Source organism: Cygnus atratus, chromosome 1 (genome assembly GCF_013377495.2).
Source record: "Cygnus atratus isolate AKBS03 ecotype Queensland, Australia chromosome 1, CAtr_DNAZoo_HiC_assembly, whole genome shotgun sequence".
Lineage (NCBI taxonomy): Eukaryota > Metazoa > Chordata > Aves > Anseriformes > Anatidae > Cygnus > Cygnus atratus.
In genome coordinates this window covers 140746201-140759624 of record NC_066362.1, presented here as the reverse complement: position 1 = coordinate 140759624, position 13424 = coordinate 140746201, and the positions used below count along the sequence as shown (strand labels likewise).

At 49.7% G+C, this 13424-nt stretch overlaps 1 protein-coding gene across 3 annotated transcripts in view; it reads right to left on the bottom strand.

The window, feature by feature from the left end:
• NPAS2 (neuronal PAS domain protein 2) overlaps nt 1-7592 on the bottom strand; it is a 99782-nt gene extending 92190 nt beyond the window's left edge. For 2 of the 3 annotated variants that reach the window (XM_035558000.2, XM_050715509.1), the window contains exon 1: nt 7345-7466. The gene's annotated coding sequence lies outside the window, so the exon portion shown is untranslated. Of the gene's footprint in view, nt 1-7344 lie in introns of all 3 variants that reach the window. The other variant, XM_035558001.2, reaches the window with a different exon arrangement.
• Between the last annotated feature and the right edge of the window lie 5832 nt (nt 7593-13424).

The following is a 13424-nucleotide window of genomic DNA, read 5'->3' as shown; positions in this document are numbered from 1 at the left end:
AAAGACTTTGCAAGAATACCAATCTTATCCACAGTACGGGAAATATTGCATCAATTCTCCCTGACATATTAATAAGAGTCATCCCACCCAAACCAATAAGTCCAGGACGTGTTCAAAGCTGGATTCATTCAGCTGCTGACTGGACAGACAGCCAGGAATTCTCAGGTAGTGCACAGTCACATTCACCTGTTGATTTAGAGATTACAGGTGGGAGCTTCCTTCTTAAAAGAGCCCTCCATCTTAACGATTAGACACACCTAAGAGTGAATCAAGAGAAAAATGGTTGGTTTGGTTCATCAATGACAGAACGATAAAAAATAATCAAACTCAATTATTGTTTTCTGCAGGACTAAAATTATGCTAAAGAAATTCACTGCCATCTGTAAGCTTGTTAAAGTTGATTTTCTTGTTCTGGTTTTCTTCCTAACGATGGAACAGCATTGTCTATTTTTAAAGAAAATAAAAGCCGCTTGAATAATAACTTGTTTTTCCCAAGATAGAACAAATCATAGTGATGGGCTTTAAGAATGGCTACCGAATTAGAAACGAGAATGAAAAACAAGTATTTTCCTGCTCAAGGTTTTCGTTTTAATGTGTTTTTATTTTTAACTTGATTGAGTGCTGATTACAGAAAATTCAAGGCTATCAGGACATTAGACTGCTCAATTGACTGAAAAGTTTGATGACGTTTCTAAAAAGCAAGGCTTGTTGGGAAATGAAATCAGTACCACTGCTCCAAGATAACTCTTGGGGAGAGAGGTTAATATTGCTTAATAAATAATGTTAAATGAGATCCAGCAGGAACTGCAGGATCCAGGAGTGCTCTTGGAGCTCCTGTTGGTTCCCTGGGCTTATGTTGCTTATGCAACACCACTCACACACTCAGTGTAAGGACCTGCCATTTGACTGCATGAGGTAGACCTAAAATACATATAGGCATTCATACAGTTCAATTTTGTGCTGCATTTGAGTTTCTTACCAGCTAGCATGCAGAAATTTTAAAAAATTATCATAAGGACTTGCACATTGCTGAGTTTCAGATTGTTGCTGCTGTTTTAACATCACTAGATCTCATCTAAAAGCTAGCAAGGAAACACACAAACATGTACATACATTATACTTTGACCATTGCTTCAGCGATCAGTAATACACAGTTTTTGCTTTAGAACAGCCATGGTGCTTACGATCTAGGGAGTTTAAATCTGCTTCTTGCGTGATTAATAAAATTGTCTAGTTTAGTAACTAGCAGCCAACAAGACATTATTGTTTGAACCAGTGCTTAAGTACTGTGGATAGCTGAAGAAAATTAATTTCCAAGACACAGTCCTATTCTCTATTTGGAATTTCAAAGCCTACTCTCATATGGACAGATAAAACCATAACTACAGCATTGCCAGGTCAGGAAAAACAACCATCTCCCCATATCCTCCCTCTGACACCAGGCAGCAGCAAAGGCTTGGGAAGGTTTTGCGAAGAGGGTAGGCATGTGGCAATATTACAGTCTCCCAGCAGAGACTTCTTCAGCCAGGCATTGTGGCTCAGTATTCAATGCCTCTTGGTGGGATTGCTTCCGTGAACGTAATTGCTTTCTGAACCTACTCGAACCCAAGAAGATAAGACTGTCTATGCTTGGCATGTCTGCACGGATAAATAATAGGACACCAGGGAGCGAGCTTGAGCCCTGTACCCTGCTTTTTCCATCACTGCGTAAGCTTTAGCTCATCCCCTGGCTCTGCTTTGGAGCATTTCAACTAGTTTCTTCAAACCAGCTCTTTCCACGGCAAATATGCTATAATGGGGCCAGCCCTGAGCACGAAGATGCACGCCACCACAAGTCACTTGGACTGGGGAGCCTACGGGGGCCAGACCCCGACAGACTTCATTTAGCAGAGCACACACAGCCACAGGGACCTTCTTGCCCAGCCATGGGTGCCAAGGAGCGCATACAAGAATAAGGCAAACCAACAGCGATATTTCCTCAGGAGACTCACCAAGCTTCCAAGAATTTGCAGCTCAGAACTTCCTAAGCCAGAGGCAGTGGTTTTGTATTTAATAGCCCGTGATGGATTTCTCTTCCATGAACTCATCCAGTCACCTCATTAGCTGATGTAACCTCTGAGCATCCACATCCTGTGGCGAGGAGCTCGGCAGCCTGGCCACGCTGCATGAAGAGCCACCTCCTTTTGTTTCAGTCCCGACAACTGCCTACTTCATCCGATGTCCTCTCTGTGAGCAGTCATCCCCGGCTTGCCTTCTCCACGCTATGCATAATTTTATGGATTTCTGTTGCCTCTCCTGCCCCTCGTTGCCTTATCAGCCCTGTCGCTACTCGTGCAGAAGCCTTGTTGTTCCTCTGATCACCTTTGCTGCCCCTCCCTGAATCTCCTTCCTCCATACACTTTTGAAATCGGTGGATCAACAACACATGGTATTGAAGATATGGGTACACCATAGTTAATACATTGAAATAATGATTTTCCTTTTTTTATTATTTCAATTTTTTTCTTAGAAACTCCTAATGTTCTATTTGCCTCCCCCCGCCTTTTTTCCCTAAACCCACATCTGAACATTGCATTGATATTTTCTGAGTTGTTTATAGAAGATTTAATCTAACTTTTTGCATCTTCAGTGACTTGTAGCAATGAATTTCTATGATTTTGCCTCAAGTAACACACACTTTATTAACTTCCAGCATGAAACATTATGTATGAATGCAATGCATATTACATTCACCTGACACAAAGATACTCAAAGAGAAAGGCTGGTTGAAATGTCCAGGTAGATGACACTTTGTCATGCTGGCACTTCTTCCAAGTTTTGAAATGACAAAGAGGGTTCATACCTGAACTTCCAAATTTCCATTCTGATCTCAAACCCGCATAAACATCCTTAGATTTTTTTTTCCATATCATCATTTGACTTGTCTAGCAATTGTGGTTTTGAGGCACAGATCCCTAAGAATAGTGTTAAGGAGATGAAACACAATTTCTGTCATTATCAGGCTAGCAAAAGATCACCTGTTTTACACACTTGTGCCCAAGCAGGAGAAGGTGAGCGAACCTCCCTGTACCCACCACGTACAAGGTCATTTCTGGAGTATCCTGAAGCTCCTGGCATGGAGTTGGGCATGCACCCGCTGTACATACACAGAATAAAGCAGTGGCCTTGCCTCAAAGAGCTTGCAGATGAAGAACAGGACAAGGAACAACAGGCAGGTACAGAGAGAGCAGAGAGCAAAGTGTGTGGCAGTGCTATTTCCTAGTGACAAAGGTCCAAGCTCACTGGTGACCTAACTGTTGTGAGAGCTTTATTCTTCCGAAGCCACAAGTGAATTGTCAGGCTGATGCTTTTCAGCCTAGCTTCAGGAGTGCCTAAGGATATTCCTCCCAGCTGTGGCAGGCAGCATGCAAGAAACACTGGTCTCTGCCATGGTCCTTGGATAAAGGAACAGAAGTGTCTTTACCAAAGTGTTGTTAAACGCAACATTTGGATTGGACTGAGGTGTGCATCATGGTTTGCCTTCAGGGGAAGAGACGCAAGAAGTGAAGCACAAAAAACAGCACTTAACCATCCCACCCAAATGTATATGGAATTTATGTGTGCGAGTCCAATAGAGGTGTCCCCCCAAACCCCTCAGCCTCATCTGCTGAGATCCCTGAGCCACCACAAGATAAATGCAAGGAGCAGAGAGTGAACCATGCTTGCAGTTTCTCAGATGCTTCTAACATAAACCTACAGGGTCACATCACATCATTGTCCTTCCTGCACCACAACTCTTGCATTTCTGAATTCAGATGGTGATATATTAGGATATATATCCTATGTGGCACATAGCAGACCTTACCCCTGCCTCCCCCCTATCCCCAAACAAACAAACAAATAAACAAACAGAAAAAAACATACTCTGTAATGTCAAAAGCATTGCTACATAAACATCTATATGTTCTGCTTAAATAGTATTGCATGGTATTTCCTTTTCAAACTTTGGTATCAGTCTCATAACAAAAAAGCCAGTCTCAGCTGATGCTGATTTCTCTTAAACTTGCAGCCTGAATTAAGTTTGCTAAAATACAAATATTTGCATGGCCTCAGCCTAGTTTTTCTAAAACAAGTCTTAATAAGACCAAGGATCAACAGAAAGCTAAGCTAAATACAGGAAAATGACTGGTTTTTATACAGATAACAATCTCTACAAAATTTGCAACTCAAGTGCATCTGCCCTAAGAGCCTGAAAGCAAAACTATAAACAAATGAAAGTTATTTAAATTCTATACCATCCAGCTTAAGAAGGAAAGAAATGAAGTACTCATAAAATAAACAGTTGAAATAAACATTTTCAATTGTTTTATATTTACCAATTATCAATCGTATAGTGATGAAATTTGTTTGCTCAAAATTTATGGCTGAACATAGGCAACTATTTAAATTATTATGTTTGCTGTGCAAAATGTCCTATCCTTAAAAAATGCTAGAGCTACAAACAATCAGTTGCTGATCTTAATTTTCCTACGTTAGGCAAATGAGTTATGATGCAACACCGTCTACATGATTATTTACTTTTTTTTTCCACGGGACTTCGCTATTTTGATTTATTCTTAATATAGTGAGCTATAAATTCCCCCTCCAGTTAAAAAAAGTGGAAAACCCATATAAGCTTCCGGCAGGAGTCACCAGCTGGGTTGACTCCTTGAGGTCCACAGCAGAAAAGTCTTGTGTTACTTAAGTGGGGCATACAAAGTCACCACCTCTCTGTGGCAAAGCTAGTGCCAGAAAAAGGTGGGCAGGCAGCAGGATGGGTCCCTGGGGTGCTGCCTGCTGGTGGGGTAGAGAATGAGGAGGTGAACAGCCACATGTGCTCACAGTGACTCCTGGGCTCCACAGGCCCTTCTCCAGGTCCAAGGTGCACAACTGGAACATCAACATTGCCCCTCATGGCAAGGAGATGAAGACAGTTGCTGTGGGGGAGCGGAGAGAGGGGTGAAGAAGGGGAGGAAGGGGCTGAGGACCGTGGAAGGCAGTGTGAGGGGGGAGATGGGAAGGATGAAGAAGAAGTAGTGCCACGATTCAATTGCTGAAAGCTTGGAAACTGCTGTTTTTGCAGGCTCAGATCTCCTGCCCCTATCCACCACAAGGCTCCCTCCACATTTTTCTGCCCACCATTCTTTCTCTTGGTCTGGGTTTTCCACCTCTATTTACAGTTCCAGCCCTTCCCCTGCACATTGTTCCCAAGCTTTGTCAAGTAATGACCCCCTCAAGTCCTCTCACTTAACCCAAGGTCCCTGCCCTTCACTTTTACCGCATCTCCATCACCGGTGCTGCCGCTTCTCCCTTCCAGTCCCACCATTTCTTGTCCCGACGCATGCGAATTAAGCCATTTCCTCTTCCTTCTCCACACTGTCTCCATGCCAGCAGGCACACCCAGCCACCAAGGACACAGCCGAGATAGTCTTCACTGCCTACGGAGCTCACCGCAGCAGTAACGTGTCAGAAGACCTGTGGTGAAAAGTCCCCTCATCCCAGGAGGATGAGCTCAGCATGTAGCAGTGGGGGTCATTCAGCATCCTCTGTACGAGTGCTACGGTCAAACCATCAACACACAACCACCACGAGCATGCAACCTGAGCATTGTGATGAAATGATAACTGAGGCAAATTCTAGAAGGTTTTCGTAGGCTCAACGTAACGCACACCCCCGCCACAAGGTTGATCCCAAGCCAAGTATCTTTTTCCTGCTCCAAAGCACAAAGCCACAAGAATTCAACAGTCTCAATGAAAGTGTTTTCAACAGAGCCAAAAAATGCAGATTCACAGAAAAACAAAGATTGAGGTCTCCCTATGCAGGATGAAATATACCTAAACCATCTTTGTCAGATATGTGGCCAAAGAATACATTTTCCTCTCACCACGTTCTCAGAAACAGCTGAACCATTTTATCTGAAACATCCCAAAGAGATTCTGTCTTCAGCAAATACTCAACCCGGAAAATGTCAGCCCAGTTTTAAGCTTAGCAAATGCATAAGCACCTGAAAGCAGAGCATTGTATTCGAAAGCACTAGGTAATTTTAACTGTAGATAACATTTCTGCCGAGGATAAAATAGCAACACCTTCAAGTGCTGGGCTAGAAAATGGGACAACAGTTGCAATTCTGTCAAGTGCAGTCTATGGGTTCAATCCTGTGTGCCTTTAGTCGTGAGGGAAAGCAATTTTAGGCAAGCCTACTGCCTCCACGATCTGGGGCAGGGCACAGAAGTGTGGCTAGCTTGGTGAATCACCCTGGAATCGGATACCTGGATCAGGAAAAACCTTAATTTCCTTTCACATGTTCAGTGGAGATAGTGTATCGTGTAGGAATCACATCCCCTGGAGATTCCCTGTTCCCAGGCCATCCCTGCGGAGCAACTCCGTGTCAACATTCACCTAGAGAAGTGCATGCAGGATCGGGCCCTTCGCCAGCCGCCAGCTTTCGGAAATCAGCCACGGCTCAGCACATGAGCCAGCTACGCCTGGAAGGCGTGAACACTAATTACTCGGTACCACCAAACAAACTAAAACCATGGGACACAGAGGAACATTTCGTGCAAGGGGGAGAGGGCGATCATTTTCTGCTTCGAGAAAAGGCAGGGTGAAATATGCCCACTTGTTGAGTGGGCACGGAAAGCTGGGGTGAGCCGTGTCCATCCTGGGGAGCCCTGCAGCCCTCCCAGAGATTTAGCACGGCGAAAGGATGAAAGTTCCTCTGCTGGCTGCAGCGCTCATAACCGCTAATTATTTCTGAGTCACTCGAGTGAAAGTAAACTGCCATCCTGCAGACAGCCGAGGAGTACGGAGGAAAGTTTATGATGGGCGAGCGTGCCTGCTAATTGACAGCCGAGCCCGGTGACCATAGGGGAAAGCACGGCGGCACAACTCCTCGCCGGAGACGTCCTGAGCTGCCTCTGGGCAGCGCATCCGAGCCTCCCCTCCTGGGAGCACGGGGAGCAAGCGGGAGCCGGGCTCGGGGCTGCGGCAGCAGCGGCAGCAGCAGGGCTCTTCCAGCGGGTGTCACGACCTCTGCTCCCCCCGGGGACCTTCCCCATCCCCAGACCCCACACCGCCCTTGCGGCCACACCAAGGCGAGGCCGGGCGGGGCGGGGGGGACACATTCGCGTGTCCCCAAAGGGGACATCCCCGTCGGGGGCGGGGGGGGACCGGGACAGCCAGCCCCGCACATGCTCCACGCGGAAACTTTGGGAGTGCGGGGGGGGGGAGTCACGCGTGGCCACGGGGACCTATGGGTGTGGGGGGGTCGCGGGTGGGCGCCCCGCGGGGCGGAGGGAGGGCCGGGGCCGCAGCGCCGCGCGTTACCTGGGCTGCCGCTGCTGCGGGAGCGCGGCGGGGATGCCCCAGCCGCCGCCGCCGGTGCCGCCGCCGGTGCTGCTGCCGGTGCTGCCGCTGCTGCTGTCCGCGGTGGCCACCTGGGCTCGGGAGCCGCCGCCGGTGCCGGTGCCGGTGCCGGTGGTCTGGCTGCCGCCGCTTCTCCGGTGCCTGCCGGTGCCGCTGCGGCAGCGGCCGCCGCTGCTCCAGCCGCGCAGGAGGCCGGCCTCGGGAGCCGGCAAACTCTTCGCCGCCGCCGCCGGGGAGCCGCTGCCGGTGCCGGTGCCGGTGCCGCGTCTCATGGTGCGCGGGGCCGCCGCATGCCGCGCTGCTGCCGCCGCCCCGGGCGCCTCGGGACCCGGGCGCTCCGGGGCCAGGGGCTCCGCCGGCAGCGGGAGGCCGCCGGGAGCCCGGGCTGCCGCGGGGGGGCGAGGAGGCCGGGGGCCGGGGGGGCTGCCGGCTCGGGCTGCCGCTGGGGCATCAAGTTGGCCGCGCGGCGGCGGGGGCTGCGGGGCCGGGAGTTGGCCGCGAAGTTGGAGGCCGGCGGCCGAGGCGGGGGCATCCTCCCCGGCGGCCCCGCATCGCCGCCCCCGCCGCCGCCGCCGCCCCGGAGCCGCTCAGCCGCCGGAGCTGGGGGGGCGCGCCCCGAGCCCCGCGCCCATGGGCGGCCCCGGCCCCGGCCCCGGCTCCTCGCCCGCTCCGGCTTCCCTCCGCCGCTCGCCGAGGAGCGGAGCCGGGGGGGTAACGGGGACCCCCCGCCGCCGGGTCCCCCCTCCCCGCCGCGCCGCCGAGCGCCCGGGCTTCGGGGAGGGCCGGGCTGGGAGGTGGGGAGCGAGAGGGCTGCGGAGGAGCTCTCCCTCCCCGGCTCCGTTTGCACAAGTGCAGGGAATGTTCCACTGACCTACATATTTTTCCAAACATACGTGACCTTTTTTTTTTTTTTCCTCTCTCTCTCTCTCTCTCTCTCTCTCGTTCTGTGGGAGGAGACAGGCGAGGATCCAAGAAAAGGAGAAGCTGGAAAGAGAACGAAAGGGGAAGCAGGGAAAAAAATAATAATAAAAAAAAATCAAATAAAAAATCAAATAAAACCTCGACCGAAAAACCCAGCCCCGAAATCGGGGCTGCTTGCACAACGCCCCGAGCCGGCAGCGGGGGCTTTGCACGGGGCCACCCCGGGAGCCACCGGGGTCCCCCCTGGCCGGGCAGCGCCCAGGCGGAGCCTGGCACGGCCCGGCACGGCCCGGCCTCGCCCGACGGCCCGCGGGGACAGTGCGGGGACAGCGGGACCCCCGGCGACCCCCGGGCGGGCTCCCGGCCTCGCCGGGCACCGGCGGTACCTCCCGGCTCGGTTATGCAACGCCACACCGGCAACTAGAGCAGAGCCTCGACACACAGCTCGCTCTCTCTTTTTTTTTTTCCCGTTTTGCAAAGTAGGTCATTCCTTTTATTCCCCACTTTACGTTATTTTATTTTATTTTTTTCCCCTAATTCTCCTCCTGAAGAGTAGCCAGTGGGAGATGAGGCAGCGTGTTGCAGCCCTTTGCTGCTTTCGCCTCGCTGCTGCCGGCTTCGCAGCGCAGTCTGGGGGCTCCAAGCTCCGGGAGGGAGGCAAGAAACGGGGGCTGCCCCCGGCCCCAAATCCCCTTGTCCCGTTGCTACGCCGGGAGCAGGCTCCTCTGCCACCTGCAAGGGGCTTTTCCCGTCCGTCCTGCCTCCCTTCTAAAGCCATGACAAAAGAGGTCTCGCGAGGAGTGGGCTGAAGGCTGCTGTGGGCATCCCCTCTGCCCCATCCCCTCTGCTCCATCCCCTCTGCTTCATTCCTACGGCTCCATCCCCTCTGCTCCATCCCCTCTGCTCCATCCCCTCTGCTCCATCCCCTCTGCTATATCCTCTCTGCTCCATCCCCTCTGCTTCATCCCCTCTGCTCCATCCCCTCTGCTCCATCCCCTCTGCTCCATCCCCTCTGCTCCATCCCCTCTGCTTCATCCCCTCTGCTCCATCCCCTCTGCTCCATCCCCTCTGCTCCATCCCCTCTGCTCCATCCCCTCTGCTATATCCTCTCTGCTTCATCCCTATTGCTCCATCCCCTCTTCTCCATCCTCTCTTCGCCATCCCCTCTGCTCCATCCCGGCTGGGCACGGCGACACAAGCAGCTGCTTAGTCGGGAGCATTCAATCCCGACTGCGAATAATTAATTAATAATTACAGGCTACGGAAAACCGTCGCGATCTTCTGCCGAGTGCCTTTACGCTGTGCTTTATACAGCAGGCGTGACTAATGTTGAAAGGGTAAAGTTGTTTACTTTTAAGCAAGATTAAATACAAAACTTTGCAAAGCTCCTCCCTTCCTTTGGATGAAACCCAGCGTGGTGTTTTTTTTTTCTTTTTTTTTTTTTTCCCCATTTGGAAATTGTCAAACAGTGGTTAAACAATCCTCTGGCAAACAAGTAGTGCCCGAGGGAATAAAGCATCAGATACATGGGGAGTGGAATAAAAGACATTTCTGTTCCTGAGGTATTTTTCTTGTGTTGCACAATGAAATATAACATCAAATCTTCAAGCCTTGTAAGGTTAGAGAAAAGGAACTTCCCATGATTACATACCACAGGATTTGATAGTCCAGCCCTTTTGAAAATGTACCAAAACCCTGCCCTGAAACAGTCGCACAGGCTCAAAAGCTGGGGAGAGGACTGCCTTGAGGACAACGCTGAGCTGAGGGGCAATCGGCGAGGCACTGGGACGCGCATGGAAAACCACATCTGTACCGTGTTTTCACGCTTTCCCTGTGAATGTGCAAGGACTCCATTGCACAAGTGGGCAAGTGAAGCTGGTTGAGTTGTGTTTCTTCATTCATTCCCTAGGTTACCAGCATAAACTTTAATTAGGGCACCAACCAGCAGGCTGGCTGAGGGTGAGGCAGGGTTTTCCCAGCGCATACCTGAGCCCCGTTGTGAAACACCAGCCTCTCGAGGCGCGCAGACCTTCCTCCAGTCCAGTGGCGAATGGAAAATAACTGAATGCTATCAGTGCCGCGCTTGCCTTGGAAGTTAACCAAAGGACTACGCTGGGTGCCACACACAAGGGCACTAGGGAAAGAGTCCAGCATTCAATTTTAAAAATGAAATCATTTTATAATCGCAAGATACTGGTAAATGACTTCTCAGGCATCAGGAGTCGCAATGCCTTTTGTTTCGACTAGAATGGGCTGGCCAACCTTCGCGGCTCAGAAATGCCACACCAGGGTTTTCAATGGGCCGCCGACCACATGATAGGTGCCTTCAAGGGCGGAGGGCCGTGGTGAGGAGCAGGAGAGGACAGTGTCTCCCCCGGGACGCCGCTGCTCCATTGTGGCGAGCCGGTGGGTGGGCCGTGGGGCCGGGTGCGAGTTCAGCTGGGGCGTGCTGGGCTTAACCCCGCTGGCTTTGCTTTCTCTCGCTGCCACGGGTTCGGGTTATGCAGTGCCACCACCACCTCGTGGTGCAACCCTCAAGGCAGGAGTAGAAGCTCCAGAGCCACAGCCCGGCCACCGCACCCCAGAAGCACGGGCATCACCCCTGCAATGCCAGTGCTTTTAACCTCTAGTGGGTGCAAGTACACGTTGTGGGGAAGTAGGATGCAGTTTGCAGCCAATAACTTACACGTAAAACCTACATTTGGATCAGCGTTTGTGGAGGAGGAAAAAGCGGTCCCGAAATAATCATCCCCCAAATAATCATCCTCTTATCAACATAAATGGCAGAAGTGATGCAACAGTCCTGGGTGGCATGGTGGGAGAGGGGGCATGATGGAAAAGAATAAAGGACCCCCAAAGAACAGACCAATTTACACTGAATATGAAGCTATTCTCTTAAGCTTTCCAGTAAGAAGGAGATGGGCAAGCATTAATTTAATTATTTCTACCCTGTATTAATTCAGGGGCAGGGCAGACCTTGGGCCACTTATCTCCCTGCCCTCTGTGCTGAAAGAGACGGCAACAGGGAAAACTGCACAGCAGCTAAACCTGGTGGGAGCGCAGGGGCAGATGTGGGGAGCTGCTTCTCTGTGTAATACACCTCTGTAACCAATTTTGGCAGAAATTTCTGCAGAGAGGAATGGTCTTCAGAGGATCAGCATTATTTTTCATTCCACGGCTTACAACTTGCTGAGGGAGGGAGAGGTAGTGCATACTTATCAACCAGCAGCACTGCTGCTGAAGCAGAGGAAGGCAGAGAGATGCCACAGAGAAATGGACTTCAAATGCATCCTACTGGATCCATTCCCAGGGTTTTCATGGAAGAACTCAGCCTTGTGTACAACCTTCCTGAGGGGTTGATTTTTTCCAGCTTATTCAAAGGAGGGTGTGCAGGTTTTCTTGAAGTGGTTAATGCGAGGAGGAGGGGAGAAAAAGGCATGGGTTGAAAAACATGACTATACATTGAGTAGATTTCATGTCTGGAAGGGCTGAAATTGCTGCTGGATGTACAGAAAGCCCTAAAGCCTACCGCTGCCTGGCAATGTTGAGGCTGAGCATTTGCAACCTTCTTGTGAAGCAAAACTGTTCTGCGGTGTGAGCTGAACACATGCACTCAATTGCTGCAGAGCAAACGGCGTGTGTGTGTCAGCCTGGAGAGCCCAAGCTCAAGGCTGTGGAAATAATTCTTCCTCGTGTGGGAAAGACAAGATGATCCATTTATCCTCTGGTTGTCAGTGGCCTTGGTTCCTCCTGGCTCACACAAGGCTCTCGTGCTGGGCTGAGAGCACATCTTGCAGCAAAGTCCTGTTCCTGTGCTAGTTCATATGAACAAGGAATTACCCCACAGCTGTACCTGGAAGAAAGGCTTTGGTCTGAAATCAGGCTGATCAAGTTTGTTTGGCTTTGAGAGCTGTTCAAGAAAATGAAGTTCAAGCTCAAAGCTGGCAGTAAAGGATCTGTTATTTTTCTCTGGAAGTCTCAGTGAGACAGAAGATAATAAAGGGTTGCAGCACCACAACTGAATTAAGAACAGCTGGGAAAAGCCTCAATGCAAACGCAACATCTTCAGTTTTACCTTGACTAAGAAAAGCAACCACATTAATGGATCTATGGATCTGTACAAATATTTTAATTCCTGGCAGGTTTCAAGAGACTTTCCACCACTTCCAGAAGCTCTTGATCATCAGCAGGAAGGACATCAAACCATTGCCTCTCTCCTTGCAACAGCAGCCTGGTTCCCCTCTCAGCTGACTTCAGGAGGAGATGGATTAAGCCTGTAGTTCATCATCACTTTCAGGATTCTGAACATTTTCCCAAATTCTTTGTTAAGTGCTCTCTCTTCTTTTTTTTTTTCTTTTTTTTTTTCCCTTTACCTTTTTCTGAGTACCGTACTTCTCACAACCCTGTTGGCACACTACTTACCGCCACGCTCGTTCTTTCAAATTCTTCTCAGCTTTCTTTAATTCTGTGCAGCACTCTGATCTTGCACTTAACTTCATCTCAAAATATTTAACGCAAATTAGTAAAACTATGGAAAATTTAAATGTGAAAGTTAAGTAAATAACAGAAGTAGTAAAAAAATCTTCAGGCTTAGGGGCATATGGACCTGCCCTTGTATGTAAATGCTGCCATCTATGAGTTTCAAAGGATTAAGAAGCTATCAGTATCAAGAGAATGTGTTAGCCTGAATTTAGATGCTTAACTTGAAAAAAATTAGCTCAGAAGATTTTGCTCCAGGATGCTTTTTGCATACACACTGAGATCTTTCTCATTATATTCTCTTATACAGGCCCTGCATGTGAGAAAGGACTACCGTGGCCATTGATTTTGACCTCCTGCACCTCCAGGGCACAGAATTTCTCTTGAGTGCATCTGGTCAGGTATCAGGTATTGTTAACCTGAAGCCTGTTTTAAAAAGGTGTTAGTCTTGACTTAAAAAAATCCAAATCAGCATCATTTCTTCATCATCTCTTTCAATATTTTGACTGGTTTTGCCTATACTGTGGAAGCCAGCAGGTACTGTCAATGAGGCAACAGAAATGTTCCTCAAGGTATTCTCTCCTGCCCAAAGAGAGGCTAAATTCTTGGTAGTAATAAAACAAACAAACAAACAAACAAAA